General features: G+C 58.7%; 1 protein-coding gene across 3 annotated transcripts in view; it reads left to right on the top strand.

Annotated features, from left to right (window-relative positions):
* CSF1 (colony stimulating factor 1) overlaps positions 1–5035 on the top strand; it is a 17450-nt gene extending 12415 nt beyond the window's left edge. For 2 of the 3 annotated variants that reach the window (XM_080647734.1, XM_080647736.1), the window contains exon 9: positions 3066–5035. The gene's annotated coding sequence lies outside the window, so the exon portion shown is untranslated. Of the gene's footprint in view, positions 1–752; positions 1672–3065 lie in introns of those variants that run through there. The other variant, XM_080647735.1, reaches the window with a different exon arrangement.
* Positions 5036–6800: the final 1765 nt, after the last annotated feature.

The following is a 6800-nucleotide window of genomic DNA, read 5'->3' as shown; positions in this document are numbered from 1 at the left end:
TCCTCCTCATTCTCCTCTTTCTCCTCCTCCTCCTCCTCCTCCTTCTTCTTCTTCACCTTCTTCTTCTTTTTTTTAAATAATTCTTTATTGTTGAAAGTATTACATATGCCCTCTCCCCCCCTCCCCCCCCATTAAGTGTTGGCTTCTTATTTCTGCCCTGAGCTTCTACTCCTGCTGCCACTGCCCACACTAGAGCCCCCCAGATCCTCCTGTCAGATCTTCACCCTCCTGGAGAGTTTCAGTGGCTGTGCATCGCCAGCCACTTCAAACCACCCTCTCCGCTTGGCCCCCAGACTCCCCCGGCAGCTGCTGCTCTGAGTACCTCTCGCCGGTTTCTGTTCCGCTTGCACCCTGGTCTGACCCTTCTCCCCAGCCCAGATGACCCCCATCCCTGCTTTGAATTCATGGAGCCATAGAGCCTTAGTGTTGGAAGGGCTCTCAGAGGTCACTAGGCCGAGTGTCCCACCCCAAAGGGGCCTCTCCTCTCTGCCTCCCAGTGTCCAATCACGCACTCAGAGAGCCAGGCAAGCTCCCCGCAATCTCCGATAGCACCCATAGCACCGTGAGGAAGCCCTTCCTCAGGCGAGGTCTAGTGGCTTTTCCGCCACCTCCCATCCCCCGTGATGATCCTCCCTCTACTGTCATGAGAGCCCTCTAATACCTAAAGCCAGCTATCCGCGTCCCCTTTAAGACTTCTCGAAGCTCACTGTGGCCAAGTCCCTCAAACATTCCTTATATGATGTGGTTTTCAGACCCCTCACCATCCTGGTCGCCCTCCTTTGGACACACTCGTTTGTCAATGTCCCCTGCCCAGCCCTGGACACAGTGCTCCAGACGTGGTCTGACCAGCTCAGAGTGCATGGGACTGTTGCCTGCCTTGACCTGGACAGTATTCTGCTATGCGCACAGATTAAGTTTGCATTAGTTTTTTGGACTTTTTTTTTTTTTTTTAACAACTGCATCATATTGTTGTCTCATATTTAGCTTGTGGTCTATTAAAAGCCCTAGTTCCCTTTCCCATAAGCCTCTGTAAAGCCAGACCTCTGTCCTCTACTTGGACAGATTCATTGTTTTAACCAAAGGTTAGTTTATATTCGTCCTTGTGAAAACTGCCCTGTCGGTGTCTGCCCGTCACCGAGCCACTGAAATTGTCCCCCTCCCAATCCTGTCTCCCTGACCCTCCCAAGTGTGTCTCCTGCACACTGACCGGCGTCCTCGCCCACGTGGATAAAGATGTGACCCTCGTGACTCCTTGCCCCTGGCTCTCAGGCCAGGCGGCCCCGTCCTCCTCCTTTCCCTCCCCTCCGCCCACAATTAGCCATAGGAAGTCTTCCTTCCTGATACCTCCTCTGGTCCTTCCTGTCGTTCACACCCCTCTGCCCTTTTGTATTTGGTTAATACTGTATCGATTTGCACTTACTCGGATGTTGTTTTTATACATTTCAATCTTTGTTTTATGTGTATGTGTACATCCCGCACCCCCGAATCAGGCTGTAAGCCCCTTGCGGGCAGGGACTATGTCTTCCACCTTTTTGGCATTTCTTTTCTGCCCCGGGTTCCAATACAAAGAGGGCTTCTCCGCACGTGGCCAAGCACTCAATAAACATTGACCGACTGGCTTCAGGGCTGACAGACCCATGGACTCTGGCCAGCTGTGTCTAGTTAACCAGCCTTCTGACTAACCTGTTAACCAGCTAACTAAGTGACTCTGACTGACCAGCTGGTAACCGCCTAGTTAGTTACTTGTTGATTGGGGGAGCTGATTGGCCAACTGACTGGCTGGCCGACGAGTTGGGGCAACCTATCAAGTTTCACCCCATGCCCGACGCAAGCCAGCGCCTTAGGGCCTTCCCAGGTGTAGGGCGCCAGGCCTGGGCCACGCCTAGGAGATGGGGGATCCGACGAATGTTCCACACCAGGGCAGCCTATTCAGAAAAGAGCACAAGTAACACATCTGGGTCCCTGAGGTCTGCCTGGTGGGTGTGGAGAGTGGGTCAGAGGGACATTGGCAGGGTGGTCTCCGGGCCAGGCACTCGGAGTCTCAGGGAGGGTCAGGGCCAGCGCCAGCCTGATTGCCACTGTGACAGGAGACGTGGGTGAGGGGCCCTCAGAGAAAACCAACTCCCCGCCCTGTCGGAGCTCGCCCACTGGGTCTTTCTTCCCTGTGGCCCAGCTGTGTCTAGTGTGGCTCATGTCCAGTCCAGGGCTCCTCCCTCCTGTCCCTCCAGAGCCTGGGAATGGGCTGGGAGCCAGAGGGCTGGGCCCATCTCTCGCCTTGCCCATCACAGCCTTGGCCAGTAGGGCCTATGATGGCCCGGGAGGGGAGCTCCACACAGGGTCCAAAGTCAAGCTGCTGGCCGGAGTCCAGGGGATTTCTGGTCTGAGAACAAAGCATTCTGAGGATGCCGGGCAAGGGGACAGGCTGGGGGCGGGGTGGGGAGAGAGCAGGGCCCTCAGTCACATGCAAGATGCAGGGAGGCCCATCCGGAAGGAGGCTGCTTAGGGTGAGCATGTGATAGGGAGGGATTTCCTCCTCCTGGGACCACCTCTAGTTCCTCCTCTTCGGTTACCTCTGCTCTGCTGTCCCAGTATGGTGTGTGCCCCGCTCTGTGATGAATGCCTGGAGGTGGACACGAGAACTCTCTTTGCTAGAGTTAGCAGCGCTCACCCTTGGCTCATCGGGCCAAGGCCAGTGACGTGGTCTTGCCCGAGGAGGGGTCTAAGGGCACTCGAATGCCCCCTTCCTTCCCTCAGACTCCTCTGCTTGAGCAATGCCTTGCACCCCTGCTTAGACCCCCACCAGGCCCGTCCCCTCCCGCTGTGGTCCTTGCTGCCCCAGGAGGAGGCAGGAGGTGAGGGCAGTCTGGCCCGCGGCTTGGACCCCTGCCAGAGAAAGCGGCCTGGCCCTTGCGGTGTCTGGGTGGCCGGGAAGGCGAGGGCAGGGACGGGAGGAAGTCCTCCCTACAGCACCAGCCCACAGGAACGCTAGGCGCCCCTACGCATGTCCTCGGTGACCCCTCCCTCGCTCCCACTCGCTGATGGGCCTCTCTCTCTCTCTCCCACAGCTGGGCGCACAGGACAGTCTCTCCACGGCAGGAGATGTTACGGGGCGTCCACCCGCCCCCTCCTCCGCCATCCTCCTGGGAACGTGGCCTGCCCACCCGGAGAGCTCCTGCCGGCCAGGACTAGAGCAGAGCAGCTGGGCTGGGCCCTCCACCCTCGACCCCCAGACTCTGGACTGACTCGGAGAGGGCCAGAGGATGCCTCATGCTGCTGATATTTATCGTGGGCCCTGGAGGCTCCCATCTGCTTGAGGGGGGCCGGCGAGCCCGGAGGAGTACCCTCTGCCCCTGGGGCTGTGCCCTCCTCCCGCCCCCTCCAGCCAGCACCTGGGCAGGGACCCAGAGGCCCGTGGATGTGGACAGCAGGGTGGGCACTGAGGAATGGGAGAACCCTTGCGCCCAGAGGACCTGTCTGGATCCCTGCCCCAACGAGCAGGCACATGTCACAGAGAGATGCCGGAGATTGGCAGGGCGGGACAGCGTCGGCTGGTCTCCTGGAAATGTGGGCGGCCCAGAATCAGGATGAGAAGGCCTGCCCGCCGCGCCGACAGCCCTCCACTGGCAACGCTGGTGCCAGGAGGAGAGGGAAGGCCAGCCCTGCCCTCGGGACCTGCTGGGCTCTTGATGCCAAGGTGAAGCCCAAGGCTGGCCGCTGCCCCACCGGCCCTCCAGAACCTGCCGGAGCTGCCCCGGGAGGTCGTACAGGGGCGCCCCTCTCGAAGGAAGCCATTGCACTGTGAAGACTGGACCTGCCTGCTGTACAGCCCGCCCGGCCGTCCGACGCACATCTGTCCGCCCTCCGCCCTCCAGCCTCCCCAGCTTCTGCACTGACTGCCCGAGCCGGCCTCACCCGTCCCATCGACCCAGGGAGCCCCTGAGCCCTGACCTTCCGCTGATCTGGCCTTCGACTCCCGGGGGTGGACGGGGCGGGAGGACGCCTGGGCCGCCGCCAGAGCAGGTCTCTAGGCTGCTATTGGCCCAGGTTTCTGCATTTTGCACTTTGACGTTCCCAAGAGGGAAGTGACTAGTGGGAGGGAGAGAGCGGGGAGGGCAGAGACAGACACAGGGAGGGTCTTTGAAATGATGGGTATGCCCCTGATGTTGGGGGAGGCGTCCATGCCCCTGACCCTGGCCGCAGCCACAGCTGCCAGGCCGCTGCCCGCGGGCATCCGGGGCTGAGCGGGCTGTCCCTGTGAGGGGCCTGGTAGGCAGTGATACCTCCAGCTCTCACCCCCACGCACCCACCCAGGACCACAGTCTCTGTGACCAGGCAAGCCAGGGTGGGAGAGGGACCGAGCATCTATTCCCAAGTCTGCCTTGAGGGCCTCGGCTTCCTGGGCCAGCCCCCGGCTGCAGCTCCAGAGCTGGGCCGCAGGTGACAGGGCGGTCAGTTGCCCTTGGTCCCTCTGTGCAGCTACGTCCCTCCTCTCCTGCTGCCCTGGGCCCTCCATGGAGAGACCCGCCCTGCTGGCCGCTAGGCAGGGCCCCCCACCTTCCCTTCCTGCCCTTGAAAGTGAAGGTCACTGGTCCCTGACAGCTGAGGGAGGAGCAGAGGACTCTCCGGTGGGGCTCTGCCTCCTAGTCATAGACTATATTTGATGCCAGAAAGTATGTATTTAAACGTGGAAGGAAGCAAACAAACACAGAAAAAGGCATTCCTGCTCCACCCTCACCCCTTAAACGTATAGTATTTTCAGAGTCAAGAAAGCAAAGAGCTTCCTTCCGAAAGGGGTTGGATTTGCTTTCCTGCCTCCGGCGCGGGAGGGCCCAGGGCCGCCTCGGGCGGCTCCCCGGCCAGCCCACAGGACCCCTTCTTTTCTCTGAGAAAGCCGAGAGGGAACATTGGCTCACACACTGTGAGATTTTGTTTTTACACTTGGAAGTGATGAATTATTTTATACAAAGTCATTTAAATATCTATTTAAAAAATAGGAAGCTGCTTATATATTTAATAATAAAAGTGCACAAGCTGCCACGTGTGAGTCCTGGGGAACGTTGTTTTTGGGGTGGGGGAGGCAAACGTGGGGGGTGGGCATCAGCTGTGGGGTGAGACCCCGCTCAGAAAGCTTTTTCGAAGACACGCGGGGAAGGAAGGTTGTCTCCAGGCTCCAGCCTTGTTACCCAAACCTCCCGCATCTCGCTTCCCAGACACCCTCCTCTGCGCATCTGTTTAATAGGGGAATGACAGAGCAGCCAGACCTCAGCCTGGCCACCGGCCCCTGCCCGGCCCAGCCTCGCCCAGCCTGGGAAAATGGCTGGTTGGGCTCTGTCCAAGGGTGAGGGGCCTGCAAGGACCAGGCTCCTGACCTCTGACCCCTGCTGTCCAGGTCCTGGCAGAGCTCTGAGGTGAATGGGGAAGGTCTCTGGGCTGGGAAGTGGGTGAGGCTGGGAGGGGGAGAGAGGCAGCAGGTTGTGGGAGGGGCCTCAGGGCCTGATCCTACCATGAATGGAAGGAGACCAAGGATGCCTTGGAGGCAGGGGGAGGGGGGAAGGGGGGAGAATGGGAGTGGGGGGCCCTGAGGGATGCTGGAGGGGCAGGCAATGGAAGCCCAAACACACACCCTGGGCAAGGCTGTGACAAGAGGGGCCTTCCCACGCCTGAGAGTGTGACGGACAAAGTCTTGGGTCACTGGTTCTCAACCCTGGCTCACCTAAGAATCACTTGGGTTGAATCAGAAGACACGGATACCCACGCTCCGCCCTAGATGAACTAGATCAGAATCTCTGGGGGAGACTCAGACCTCAGGCATCAGAAACTTTAAGACATCTCGAGTGATTCCAACGTGACCTGGAGTGAGAAGCGCGTAGGCTACACCGTCTTAAGTGGTGGCTGTTGAAGCTTCATTAAAATAAATGAGTGGCCATGCATTTCCTCAGTCACACTACCAGGGGTGGGCAAACTTTTTGACTCGAGGGCCACAATGGGTTCTTAAACTGGACCGGAGGGCCGGAACAAAAGCATGGATGGAGTGTTTGTGTGAACTAATATAAATTCAAAGTAAAGGAGCGGAGGGGAGAGCAAGAGAACCGGATAGAACAGCTGGATCCGGCCCGCGGGCCATAGTTTGCCCACGGCTGCACTAGCCACATGTCACAGACGCAATAGCACCCAAGTAGGGCATTTGCATCATCAAGGGACTCCTATTGGACAGTGCTGCCCAAGACACTGTGTCCCTGCACCTAGGGGACCAAGGTTATAGGACAAGGACTGGCACCAGCCAGCTTGGCCAGGATCTAAGTTCCCAGGAGCCTCCATCATCTCTCCTGTGCTCATGACCCCCACCCCCACCCTGGCCTCATTTCCCTGAGCTAGCTCTTCCCTGTGGATCAAAAGCCCCTCAGAAAAGAAACTTACTCGTATATTTTCCTTCAAGGCCCCGCTTAAAAGTCTCCTCCTCTAAGAAGCCTTCCTAGCCGGACCCAGGCCCCCGAGGCCCACCCAGGCTTAGGCCCTTCCTCCCCTCTGTTCCCACAGAGCCTTTTTGTCTGTCGGTCCCCCAGGCTGCACTGTGGCAGGACCTCTTCTTTGCCTCCCAGTGCCTAGAAGTATCTGGCACACAGTAAGTGTTCAATAAATGTGTCAAAAGATGGCCCTGGTCCTGGCCTGGCCGGTGGCTCGGTGGTTAGAACATCAGCCTGTGCACCAGAGAGTCGTGGGTTCAGTTTCCAGTTAAGGGCACGTACCTGGGTTGCAGGGCCAATCCCCACACTGGAGGTGAGTGTGGGGAGGCAACTGCT

This window comes from Plecotus auritus (assembly GCF_963455305.1).
Source record: "Plecotus auritus genome assembly, chromosome: 12".
Classification (NCBI taxonomy): Eukaryota; Metazoa; Chordata; class Mammalia; order Chiroptera; family Vespertilionidae; genus Plecotus; species Plecotus auritus.
Note: the sequence above shows the minus strand (reverse complement) of the source record. Positions and strands in the feature narration are given on the sequence as shown.